A 14,013-nucleotide genomic window follows, 5' to 3' on the forward strand; every position below is an offset into this window, starting at 1 on the left:
ACGCGATATATTGATCCCCGAACGCGCTCCTGTCGACTCCGGAACTTCACCAACGCGAACAGCGGTAGCGGAGTCGACAGGGGGAGCCGTGGACGTCGATCCCGCGCCGTGAGGACGGTAGGTAACTCGATATAAGATACGCAACTTCAGCTACGTGAATAGCATAGCTGAAGTCGAAGTATCTTAGATCGATCCCCCCCGCAGTGTAGACCAGCCGTTAGTGTTGCAATGGTAAAGAGAAAGAAGTGGGTAGTTTAATTTTGACAAAGGCTACATGCTCAGCCCTATGCATGTTTGATTATTCTTATTAGCATACCAAACTATGGCACAGAAACATACAGTTTACACTCTCTCTTCTGCTATTTCCCGTATCATTATTGCATTGCTGTAGTAAAATTAATAATGCAGTCTTATAAAAATAAAATCTTAACTTATGCAAAATGTAGGTAGCTGAATTGTTATTTAGAGTCTGTTTTGGACATGTTAAGGCTTCTCATTATTGGGCGGAAAAATCCCCCTGGGCCCTGAACAAAGAAACTCTTGGTGCACTTTTGTTGTTGTTGTTGTTTTTGTATTAGATGCTCAACAAAAGCCTGATCCTGCAAGGTACTCTGCACCATCGATTCATTTTGAAGTCAATGGGAGTTGCAGGTGCTGAGCGCCTTGCAGAATCAGGCACGGAAACAGAATCTGATGACTAAGGCAAGCGAATTTGGAGGAGGAATCATAGAATCATAGAATTCAAGATCAGAAGGGACCATTATGATCATCTAGTCTGACCTCCTGCAAGATGCAGGCCACATAAGCCGATCCACCCACTCCTTAAGCAAGCGACCCCTGCCCCATGCTTCGGAGGAAGGCGAAAAACCTCCAGGGCCACTGCCAATCTACCCTGGAGGAAAATTCCTTCCCGACCCCAAATATGGCGGTCAGCTGAACCCCGAGCATGCGGGCAAGACTCTCCAGCCATACCCTCTGGAAAAAGGCTAACAATATCCTATCATTGACCCATTGTACTAATTACCAGTGTGGCACTTAATTGACCTATTGACTAAGCCCGTTATCCTATCATACTATCTCCTCCATAAACTTATCTAGCTTAATCTTAAAGTCATGGAGGTCCTTCGCCCCCACTGTTTCCTTCGGAAGGCTGTTCCAGAATTGCACTCCTCTGATGGTTAGAAACCTTCGTCTAATTTCAAGCCTAAATTTCCTGACTGACAATTTATATCCGTTTGTCCTCGTGTCCACATTAGCACTGAGCTGAAATAATTCCTCTCCTTCCCTGGTATTTATCCCTCTGATATATTTAAAGAGTGCAATCATATCTCCTCTTATCCTTCTTTTGGTTAAGGAAAAAAAGGAGTTATGAGCTCTTTGCACTTCTACACTTATTTACTGCATGACCTTGGGCATGTCACTTAAGCTTTTTGTAACTCAGTTTTCCATCTGTAAAGTAATGGTAATACCTGCCTCCGAGGGACATTGAGAGGCTTATTCAATTTAATATTGTCAGATACTTGGAGGCCCGCAGATGAAAAATGCTGTTATATCTGAAAGATAGTGCTGCATACAGCCTGTATCCTCTCCTTTCTCTGAAAGATGGCAGCATGCATTACCCTAATCCCACAATAGACCAATTTTGCTGGCCAGTGACTGGGTGTGTGTGTGTATAGAAGAGTGGGACAACCCATGTTCCCATCACCCCAACATTTTCTGCACACTTTGGGGTGGCTAGTACCAGAGCCCGCAGTAGCTTGCAACATCCCTAATGCACAGTTTAATTCAATGGCTCTCAGCACCCTCCCCATACAAACTGTTCTAGTCCCCCTGTAGGACTGTTTGTCAATCAAAAGCTATTATGGATACCTTTGCCCACCTAAGAAATGCAGCTATCTCTGCATTGAAATTCAGCATGTAAGTTATGTGTACTAACAATACTATGAACAATTTGAGGCATGAAGTAAAGAAAAATGCTATAACTTATCCAATTGAAGCTATAGGGAAATTATGGTAGACAGAATAATTACCTGAGTTGAAATTTAGTCAGGACACCAGGGCTAAACACACTCCTGCAAATTGTACCACAGGATCTTTAATGACTGCATGTGGCCAGGACCTGAGTTTCACATCTGTTATAGCAAGCTGTCATTCCCTTTCAGTCTTGTCTTAATTTAAGAATTACATATTCTATCCCAATCATAGACAAGCATTATCAACATTTCATAGAATGTTCTTCAGCATAATCAGTGTAAGTAATTTACCAGATAAAAGAATGTTAATAGCAAGTACAGTATAATTTGTATGGATACAAATTGTAGCTATCTTTCAGAGGAAAAAAGAAACTGCTGTGCACAAAGAGTGGATCAAGTGCAAGGTCAAGTGGAAGCACTTCTGTTTAACATGCAGAGCCTAGAAACATCAGTCTATGCTTTCAAAAATAGGTGAAAATTATACCTAATAAAGTTATTATAAATAATTGTTGCTCCTTCTCTCCTAGTGAGTTTGATATGGGAGAGGCAGTTATAAATGGAAGACCAATTAATTAGGTGTCTGATGTGGCCCTTCTATTGCAATAAATGAGAGTTGAATGTCCATGAGTTGTAATAGTAGCAATGAAACAATTATTTCTGTTGGCCAAGTAGCTTGGCTGTCAACAGTACATAGTATGGGGTATATTTTGGAAGTATCTTCGGAAGTGAAGTATTGTTTCTTTGGACTAAGGGATCCCTTGAACTGTTCTGGAGAGGGCCAACATTTGGAATGTGTTGTATATGAGCTGTGCTGTGAGAAGGGACTGAAGGAATCTGGAGTATATGTGCAGGAAGAAAATAGAGCCCCTTCTTGAAATATACTAGGGGGCAGGCTCAGTTAGGCAAAATATCACCACATTAATTCAGATGCCTGGAATTTTCTGTACCTTCCCCTTTTTGGGGGTGCGAGACATGCCAGATTTTTTTAGAAGGTAAATCATTGAAAACACAAATTAAGCACAGGCACGTATGTACAACTACTTTGTTTCATCAAACCTATGCATTTATTAACATTATACATTTTTAACGATTACTGTAATATACAAACAAAAAGTATATCTAGGTTTAAGGGGTGCAAGAACATATTTTTTAGGTTTAATGGGTGTGAGAACATATTTTTATTTTTGATAAGGGGTACAAGAACATATTTTGAGAACCAAAGGGGTGCAGGCTGCAGTAAAAGTTAAGAACCACTGCACTAGAGGATTCAAGGGAAAAGGGGAAGCTCCTCACTAACCCCATCTTTTATACAGCATAAAAGAGGTTAACAAAATGTACCACTGGGCAGATGATATTACGTTTTTTTTCTGATTATCAACCAGTTCTTCTTGTAGCCAACTCTGTGCAGGGTCTTACGCAGCCTCTGATTTTTTTAGATCACTGTCTCCATAGAGCCTTCAACCCTCTGCTGTAGCTTATTTTCTGTCTTAATAGACAAAACTAGAAATTTGGACTCTGCTAGACTGACCTGAGTGTGCACTCTCCCTCTGTCACCCCCAGACTGAGTGAACGTGAGATGGTCCTACAGATAGATGAATGATGATGAAGAGATGTCTGCCCCCTGTGACACTCATATGATTGTTATAAATTCTCCTGCTTCCAACACTACTGCTGACTAAGGAGTGGCCAATAACTTGATATCCTCCTGTCCACTGAGGCCCACCCAGGTTTAGATGCAATCAGCATCTAGAAAAGAGCTTTCATTAGATGCTGGAGAACACATGGATGGAAAGGGCAGGGGTCACTCTCCCCAGAACAGGAGCATGGGTCTTTAAAGAACTTTGATTCAAAACAAACACAAAATGTTCTTAACAAACAAAGCTGAATTAAAGTCAAATTTAAATCCTCCCCCAGTCTCACTGCATCCAGGTTACAGGATTGTATCCTGCTCCCACAATCTTAAATCTCTCACCATAATCCTTCCATGCTGAATTAGCTGCACTGAATAGATGACACATGCAAAATCTGTATCTGTGTCCATCCTGTGATTAGATGAAAAACTGATCACAGTCACAAAGAGAAACTGAATTCAAGTCTTCCAGGAGAACCCCTTAATGTCTCTCAGCTATTTGTTATCTCAGGTTGTAGCCTTTCCTCTCTACTGAAGCTTAATGAAAAGTAAATATTTTCCCTGAAATTTCACACAACCCAGTGAGATTTAAGCACATGCTTAAGATCTTTGTTGTACTGGGGCTTAAACTCCCAGTCCTCTACTGAGGTCCACTTTTGTAGACCGCTGCACCGCCACAGCATACCATTCAGGTAGGCCCTAAGGATATAATATCTTTCTGATATCACTGACTCTTCCATCTCCGTCCAGGTCTCAAAGGGCACCCTTCTAATAACAGTCATTTCCCTTTTGATAAAGACTAGGTTCTTAAATTACATCACCAGTGCAAAGACAAAGTCAACACAAGCCTGAAGGCATTGATTCTTGCTTTACAAGAAAGAATATTATACCTTAAGGCTGTGTTCTCTTTATTTCCTTGTTAAATGTCAGGTAACATTTCAAGGGAACATTTAAATCTTTTTTTTATACTGATCAACTTGTATCTTTCTTTCAAGAAGTCAAACCAGATGCAACTTGAGAGTTCACATACATCCTCCAGAATTAATGTTGACTCACATTAGTATTCAGGTCTTGCAAATAATAAGGATGATAAAGCCTTAAAGTATGATTTATAAGATATTACTTTTATAGAAAGGAGGCATAGTATAATGGTCTAAGCACAGAACTGGTATCCAGCAATTCCCGAACTCTAACCTTGGTCCCTCTGCTGCTTTAGGCAAATCATTTAACCTCTGCCTCTGTTTCCTCATCTCTACAATGGAAATAATAACGCTCACTTCCCCATCTTACACAAAGGCTCTCACAGTAGTTAATTTTAAACATTTCTGTTGTGTACTGAAGATTCACAAAGCATATGCTTTGATTTTCTTATCAAAATGTGAACTTTGTAGAACCCCTTCCCCCCCAAAAAAGACTTTAAGAAGCCAGAGATGAACACAGCACTCCCTCTTTGGTTCCAGAGAAACCTGTCTTTCATGTCACATTGTTAAAATGGGAAGTTGCCTAATTGTGTTCTGTAGTAAGAAACTTGTAAAACAGTATTATCCTCAAAGCTTCTCTTTCTGCTTCACTGTAGATCTTCTGCCTAGAACCTTCCCTAGCTCCTCCCTCCTGACTGACTTCCTGCTACTGATATAAAGGTACAACATATATCTAATCTCACAGCTCCCCCCGAAACCTGATCTTCTATATAAACAATCTTTAACAAGAATTGCTATTCAATATTTTTTCTGCAAAAATCTATACAGCTACTACCTTTTCCTTATGTTCCTTCAGATCAATCCTTAAGTGTCATTTCTGCTATGATGGCTAAAAAACCCTTCCCTCTGGTAAAAGCTAGGTAAATGGTAAACCAGTGCTACTGCTATTTGTCTTTATCACACAATTTTGCAGAATGTATGTAAATGAATATTCATACTACTGTTACCACTCAGTATGTCCTAACTACTGTTACCCATTTCCCCTTATTTACTTGTTTCATCCATCTGCTGCCTCTTGAATCCAATCTTTGCAGCAGGGATTGTTTTTACTATATGTCTGTACACTCCCTAGCACAATAGACCCTGAATTGGTTGGTCCCACTAGGGACTGTAATACAAATAATGAATAGGAGTAATAGACGCAGATTAGACATCAGTTTAGCCACTCATCTGGATCCAGTGGCAGAGCCAGATTTTTTAACCATGGGAAGTGATGAGTCATTGATGGTGCGCTGGGGAGTAAGCCCAATCTGCACTCTCCCAGCAGCAGCAGTTCCTGTCCTGTTGGGCTGGGCATGACTCACCACTCAGAGTGTGGTGACCTGGCACGCAGGGTCACATCACCATTCAGGTTTGTCCTGGCCATCCTTCTGTCAAATTTGAATGAGCGGTGACAGTGCCATGCAACCCTATGTGTAATGCCAATAGTGGGGCACTGAGCCCAGCCTCACGGGACTGGTACTACCACTTCTGGGTAAGTATTTGGGGTAGGTTCACTCTCCAGCCCCATGTGAAAATGTGTGTCATATACTTCCTTTGGTTCATTGCATAATATGCTTTAAAAACACCATACATATACTCAAAGGCCATCAGGGCGGGAGATAGGGGGGACTGTTGCTCCCCCACCACATTAGCTCCACCACTGTCCAGATCTGATAGTTTTCTAATTCTTGAATCACTGGCTATTGAATCCCAAAGGTTCTGGTTCCATGTGTTTGGGACTCTTCTGAGGAGCTTGTTGGACCGTTGATGTTGATGTTACAATAAGTCTTGCAGCACTGGGGAAGTTCCAGAAGACAGGAAGAAACATAATTGTGTGCCAATTATTAAAAGGGTAAATGGGATGGTTCGAGTAATTATAGACCTGACATTGATCCCTGGGCAAGATAATGGAGTATCCGATATGGGATTCGATTAATAAAAAAATTAAAGAAAGTTAATGTAATTAATGCAAATCAACATGGGTTAATGGAAAATAGATCATGTCACACTAACTTGATATCTTTTTTGGGGGAGATGAAATTACAAGTTTGATTGATAAAGCTAATAGTGTTGATGTAATATGCTTACACTTCTGTAAGACATTTGAGTTGGTACTTCATAAAATTTTGTTAAAAAAACTAGAACAATATAAAATTAACATGACCTGGAAGAAAACATAAAATCATCACTGATAAAGTTTGCAGATGACATAAAAATTGGGGGAGTGGTAAATAATGAAGAGGGAAGGTCACTGATACAGAGCTATCTGGTTTGCTTGGTAAACTGGGTGCTATGTGTTTTAATGCTGTTAGATGTATACATGTAGCAACAAAGAATGTGGGCCTACTTACAGAATGGAGGACACTATCTTGGGAAGCAGTGATTCTGAAAAGATTTTGGGAGTCATGGTGGATAATCAGCTGAGCATGAGCTCCCAGTGTGACACTCTGGCCTAATGAGCTAATGGGACCCCGGAATGCATGAACAGGGCAATCTTGAGTAGGAACAGAGAAATTATTTTAGCTTTGCACTGGTGAGATCACTGCTGGAATACTGTGTCAAGTTCTGGTGCCACAATTCAAGAAGGATGTTGATAAATTGGAGAGGGTTCAGAGAAGAGCTACAAGAATAATTACAGGATTGGAAAACATGGTGGGTTCTCCCCCACCCCACCCCTTACTCTGTGGCATGAGGCATGAGTCACTTGCTGGTTTGAACCAGAGTAAATGTGGGTTCTCTAACTTGAAATTTTTAAATCAAGATTTGAGGACTTCAGTAACTCAGCCAGAGGTTATGGGCCTATTTCAGGAGTGAGTGAGTGAGAGTCTGTGGCCTGCCATGTGCAGGAGGTCAGACTAGATGATCATGATGGTCTCTTTTGGCTTTAAAGTCTATGAGTCTTATAGTGATACATTCACAGAGTTCAATCTATTTAGCTTAACAAATAGTAGGTAAAAGGGTGGTTTGATTACAGTCTGTAAGTATCTACATGGGGAACAAATATTTAATAATGGGTGTGACAGTATCCCCCTTGGGACTGTCACCTGAAATTACTTCTGAGCCTGTTTTCCCTGATGGCTTGGGACTCCAGAACCCTGCCTTGTTGAGCCAGACACGCTAGCCTGCTGCAACACACACCCAGGTCTGGTCCATGCCCCCAAAGCTGCAGGCTTTAACTGAAAACCGCTCAGCAGGAATTCTCATCTCCAGCACCCAGACACCCAGCTCCCAATAGGATCCAAACCCCAGATAAATCCGTTTTACTCTGTATAAAGTTTATACAGGGTAAACTCATAAATTGTCCGCCCCTACAACACTGGTAGAGAGATATGCACAGCTGTTTGCTCCCCCAGGTATTAATCACTTACTCTGGGTTCATTAATAAACAAAAGTGATTTTATTAAGTATAAAAAGTAGGATTTAAGTGGTTTCAAGTAATAACAGACAGAACAAAGTAAGCTACCAAGCAAAATAAAACAAAACACACAAGTCTAAGCCTAATACATTAAGAAACTGAATACAGGTAAATCTCATCCTCAGAGATGTTCCAATAAGCTTCTTTCACAGACTAGACTCCTTCTTAGTCTGGGCCCAATCCTTTCCCCTGGTACAGTTCTTGTTAGTTCCAGCTCAGATGGTAACTAGGGGATTTCTCATGACTGCAGCTCCCTTTGTTTTGTTCTGCCCCATTTTATACCTTTGGCACAAGGTGGGAATCCTTTGTCTCTCTCTGGGTTCCCATCCTTCCTTCTAAATGGAAAAGCACCAGGTTTAAGATGGATTCCAGTACCAGGTGATATGGTCACATGTCCTGTGAGACCCCCAGCCTCCATTCTTTCCAGCCTGACTCACATGAACACAGGAAGAGACTTACAAGTAAACAAAGTCATTTACAACCAATTGTTCTAGTTAATGGGAGCCATCAAGATCCTAAGCCACCATTAATGGCCCACACTTTGCATAGATACAATAGCACCTCAGAGTAATACTTCATATTTCTAGTTTTAGATACAAGAATGATACATTCACCCAAATAGGATGAACACACTCAGTAGATTATAAGCTTTGTAATGATACCTTACAAGAGACCTTTTGCATAAAGCATATTCCTTACATTATATTTACACTCATAAGCATATTTCCATAAACATATGGAGTGCAACATCACAATGGGCTCTTCCATCTAGCAGAAAAAGGTATAAAACAATCCAGCGGCTGGAAGTTGAAACTTCCCCCCCAAAATCTCTCCCTCCCAAGTACTGTAACCCTTCCCTGGGTAATCTTGGGAGACTTCTCCACCAATTTCCTGGTGAACACTGATCCAAACCCCTTGGATCTTAAAACAAGGAAAAAAATCAATCAGGTTCTTAAAAAGAAGACTTTTAATTAAGGAAAAGGGGTAAAAGAAATACCTCTGAGAGATTAGCATGCAAGCTACTCTCACAGACAACAGAATCAAAACACAGAGGATGTTCCCCTGGGCAAAAACCTTAGTTACACAAAAGAAAACCCAATTTGATTATCCCTCTAATGCAAAAAGACAAAGTCACAAAAGGAAATAAACATAAGCTAATTAATTCCTTCTGTAATACTCACTACGCTGGGTGATTCATTGATCTTTTCACTCCAGCACAGAACTTAATGAACAGAACCAAGGAAGAACTTTCCTCCTTCCTCTTGAAGCATCTTGTCCCCCCATTGGTTCCTCTGGTCAGGTGTCAGCTAGGCTAGGTGAACTTCTTAACCCTTAACTGTCTGTTTATGACATAGGTTTATTACACATAATGAGATACCACGGACACTTCTTAAAATTGTTCTTTTTAAGAAAAAAGTCTAACAGCTGAGTAAAAAAAATTAACCCTGTACCTCATTCTTCTCATCCTGTTCACTCCCAATCAACAATTGCTAGCCTTATGGGAAGACATAACTGGGATCCATTCAGCAACATAAGAAATAGCAAATTTACTCCATTCTGTCTCTGCAATAGTCTGATTCAAATACTATAGGGTTTCCCCTAACTTTCTACATCTGTGGCCATCTAACTTGGAACAATCACCTTCTCCATCAATGCTGTCACAAAAAAAAAATGTAGCTCTGGGAAATTCCAAAAATATCTAGGGGTTACTGAGGTAACTCACAAGGACGCAATTCTGACATCCTTTCAGTTTTATTCTAAAAGCAGGGTGGGTGGAAGACTATCAGAGCAAAACAGGTAAAGGTGAGACACAGCTGGTGCAAGCAGTGCTTGGGGACCTGCAGCTTGGTGAGAATAGTCTGCAAAAGGAGGAGTGGAGATTTAGCTGTCCATAAATCTTACAGGGTTAAAGAGAGGTGACATTTACCAAAGCGAAGACCTTGAAAGATGGTCTGAAAAGATTGTAACATCTGGGAGGACCAGATTAACTGACAAACACAGTACTCTCTGAATAATAAATAAATAATAAATAATAATAATAACAAAGGTATAGAAGCAGTAGAAAGGAAATTTCCTCTCCTGCAGTTATTTAGACAGCTATACGGTAAAGTATGAAGTTTGTTGTATCTAAGATTAGTTTTTTGTTTCCAGTTCTTATTGTGTTCATAGCATGTTTTTATGTTGTTGTTATTTATAGTTTTGTGTGCATTTTAATATCCTTGCTTTTGTATCATTGTAATTCTAAAATGGTTTCATAGTCTGGAACAGGCCTTTAAAACAGAGATCCTCTCACAAAAAAACACCCCTCCCAGTCCCACTATTTCCAGTGGCAAGACAGCATTTGGTTACATAAAAAGTCATTAAGGAACCAAGATTAAAATAAAATGTCTTTGAACTGATGCGTACATCAGCATATGTCTCCCTATTTGGTATCTATGCTCTCTCTTTACTCTCCCAGACTGTTGGGCTTTACATTATTGGCTCAGAGTCTCCCCTTGCTGCCTTCAGCTCCCACTGCCAAGGACGACCGGATAAAGCACAACATGAGTTAGTTAATTGACCAAAAAAAGTCCCTAGGCACCATAAGCATCTCTTGGACTGAGCTGCAACTAGTTGCAAAGCTGAAGACTGATATTGCAGCTGCTTTACCACTGTGACAGAAAGCAGTTCCACAGTACAGACAACCTGGAAGTGCTCTGTGGTTCAGTCAACAGTTTGAGAATATCTAATTTTTTAAAAATTGTCTTCTAAAACACTCCACGAGGCTTACATACAGATAAATGATTACTCACTTACTCTGGTTTTATACGCAACTGAAGTCAGTGGCATTTCTCGAGGTTTACATTAGTATAACTGAGATAAACACTTGGTCCAAAGGGCACAAACGGGGAGTAACCTAAATTTTGGATACATAAGGGAGCACCCTGATCCTGTTTTAACCTTGAATACGTATACCAGAAATAGAACAGTGGTGGAGGTATAAATTATTAAAGCCCTGTGGGGGCATGGGGAAAAACTAGACAGATTCTCCACCTGTGGGAGACATGCATCTGCAACAAATGCAAATCAGTTTCCACACCAGCTCACTCCTAGGTAAACCAAGAGCCCACAATCTTCATGTATCTAGATCCTGGAACACTGCCACTTATATAAAGGCAGGGAGATGCAGGAAAGGAAACAGGGAATGGATCATTGTGGATGATTGGACTGCTCATTCCAGGGTGAATAGTATAAATTTAAAATTATAAACATGTTGTGTTAATATCCAGGTGACAAACTGTATGTAGCCACCATTTAATAAACAAAGAATAATGAATACCAGAAAAATGTTTATTTTCTTGAAATGTGATATTGCTCTCACCTGAACTGCCTGACAAGCAAAACAAAAGACCTGGACTAATGACAGGTCCAATATCTTGTAGTGTTTCTGGATCTCTAAACAAAAGCTTTAAACCACATGAAAGGGCAATTTCCCTGCTTTCCAAAGGAATGCAAAACATTTGCTTCTATTCTTGCAAAGTCCCCAAGTATCATATCTTGATCCAATATTATTCAAAATACTTTTTCTATTAATAGTAATTTAAGAATAAAATATATAAACTATTTACATTACAGTATCATGCTGGGATCAGGACTGAATAGATGCTGCACAAATTCAGTTCATGTCCTGAAGAGTTTGTGGTCTTTATGATAAGATTCAACATTAGGGCATAACACAGAGCGCTTGGTAAAGAGAAAGTCATGATAAACCGTGCTAACGTAGTTACAAATAACTTACGTTTAAATATATATATTACAATTAAGCAAAATGGAATAAAGTAAAAAAATGAGTTTTCCTCTTGGTCATCTAGCTAGCTGTTAGATTATAGAAAAGTCAAAATTTTGTCTCTCCTTCTAAGACCTGGGTATGTGGACTACTGCCTTTGGCTAAACAGGTGGAGGTAAATGAATGTTTTTCAAAACGTTTGTAATATTTTTCTGTGACATACAGCACATATGATACAATGAGGAATAAACACTTTATTGGCATTCATATGATGCTGTATGTATTTCACTAGTGATGACTACACTTATCAATCACAGCGTCTGCAAACTCATGGCAATAAAATCTTAACACACATCACCACCTTGTGTTTGTGTGTATGTATAAATAATTTTATAAATATCATAGCAAGGGCATTAGAGACAAATATAGTTAAGATCATCTGGGCTTTGTCATAACTTCATTATGAGTAACTTAAAATGTCCATCCGACGAACCGGGTATTCACCCATGAAAGCTCATGCTCCAATACATCTGTTAGTTTATAAGGTGCCACAGGACTCTCTGCTGCTTTTAAAATGTTTTTGAAATTTTCACCTGTTGGACTGAATTTTTTCAGACATTTGACAGTTTGAGCAAAAAGGGCTGCAGCCATTGTTGAATAAGAGGAGGATCAGAGTGAAGAGAGAGTTGGAACTTCCTATTATGAAAATATTCTTATATGCTTTTTTGGATAGTTCAGAAGCTAATGTGTGAGGGTAGAAATTAAGTTGGGATATAGTTCACCATTGGCCGGTAGCTGGGATATTTAATTACTCTCTCGTGCTGTGGTACCATAAGAACATAAGAATGGCCCTACTGGGTCAGATCAAAGATCCATCTAGCCCAGCATCCTCTCTTCCAACAGTGGCCAGTGGCAGGTGCCCCAGAGGGAATGAACAGAACAGGTAATCATCAAGTGATCCATTCCCTGTCGCTCATTCCCAGCTTCTGGCAGAGGCTAGGGACACCATCCCTGCCCATCCTGGCTAATAGCCATTGATGGACCTATTCTCCATGAATTTATCTAGTTCTTTTTCAAACCCTGTTATGGTCTTGGCCTTCGTAACATCCTCTGACAAGGAGTTCCACAGATTGACTGTGCTAATAATACTTCCTTTATTTGTTTTAAACCTGCTGCCTATTAATTTCATTTGGTGACCCCTAGTTCTTGTGTTATGAGTAGTAGTAAACAACACTTCCTTATCTACTTTCTCTACACCAGTCATGATTTTATAGACCTCAATCATATCCCCCCTTAGTTGTCTCTTTTCAAAGCTGAAAAGTACCAGTCTTATTAATCTCTCCTCATACGGAAGCCATTTCATACCCCTAATCATTTTTGTTGCCCTTTACTGAACCTTTTCCAATTCCATTATATCTTTTTTGAGATGGGGCGACCACATCTGCACACAGTATTCAAGATGTGTGCATACCATGGATGTATATAGAGGCAACATATTTTCTGTTCTATTATCTAGCCTTTTCTTAATTATTCCCAGCATTCTGTTTGCTTTTTTGACTGTCGCTGTACATTGAGTGGATGTTTTCAGAGAACTATCCATAATGACCCCAAGATCTTTCTTGAGTGGTAACAGCTAATTTAGACCCCATCATTTTGCATGTATTGTTGGGATTATGCTTTCCAATGTGCATTACTTTGCATTTATCAACATTAAATTTCATCTCCCATTTTGTTGCCCAGTCACCAGTTTTGTAGCTCTTCTCAGTCTGCCTGGGTCTTAACTATCTTTAGTAATTTCGTATCATCTGCAAATTTTGCCACCTCACTGTTTACCCTTTTTTCCAGATCATTTAAGAATATGTTGAATGGGACTGGTCCCAAAACAGACCCCTGGAGGACACCACTATTTACCTCTCTCCATTCTGAAAACTGACCATTTATACCTACCCTTTGTTTCCTATCTTTTAACCAGTTACCAGTCCATGAGAGCACCTTCCCTCTTATCCAAGGGTTGCTTACTTTGTGTAAGAACATTTGGTGAGGGACCTTGTCCAAAGCTTTCTGAAAATCTAAGTACACTATATCCACTGGATCCCCTGGGTCCAAATGCTTGTTGACCCCCTCAAAGAACTAGTAGATTGGTGAGGCATGATTTCCCTTTACTAAAACCATGTTGACTCTTCCTCAACAAATTATGTTCATCTATACGTCTGAAAATATTGTTCTTTATTATAGTTTCAACCAATTTGTCCAGTACTGAAGTCAGG

This window comes from Mauremys mutica, chromosome 2, assembly GCF_020497125.1.
Source record: "Mauremys mutica isolate MM-2020 ecotype Southern chromosome 2, ASM2049712v1, whole genome shotgun sequence".
NCBI lineage: Eukaryota > Metazoa > Chordata > Testudines > Geoemydidae > Mauremys > Mauremys mutica.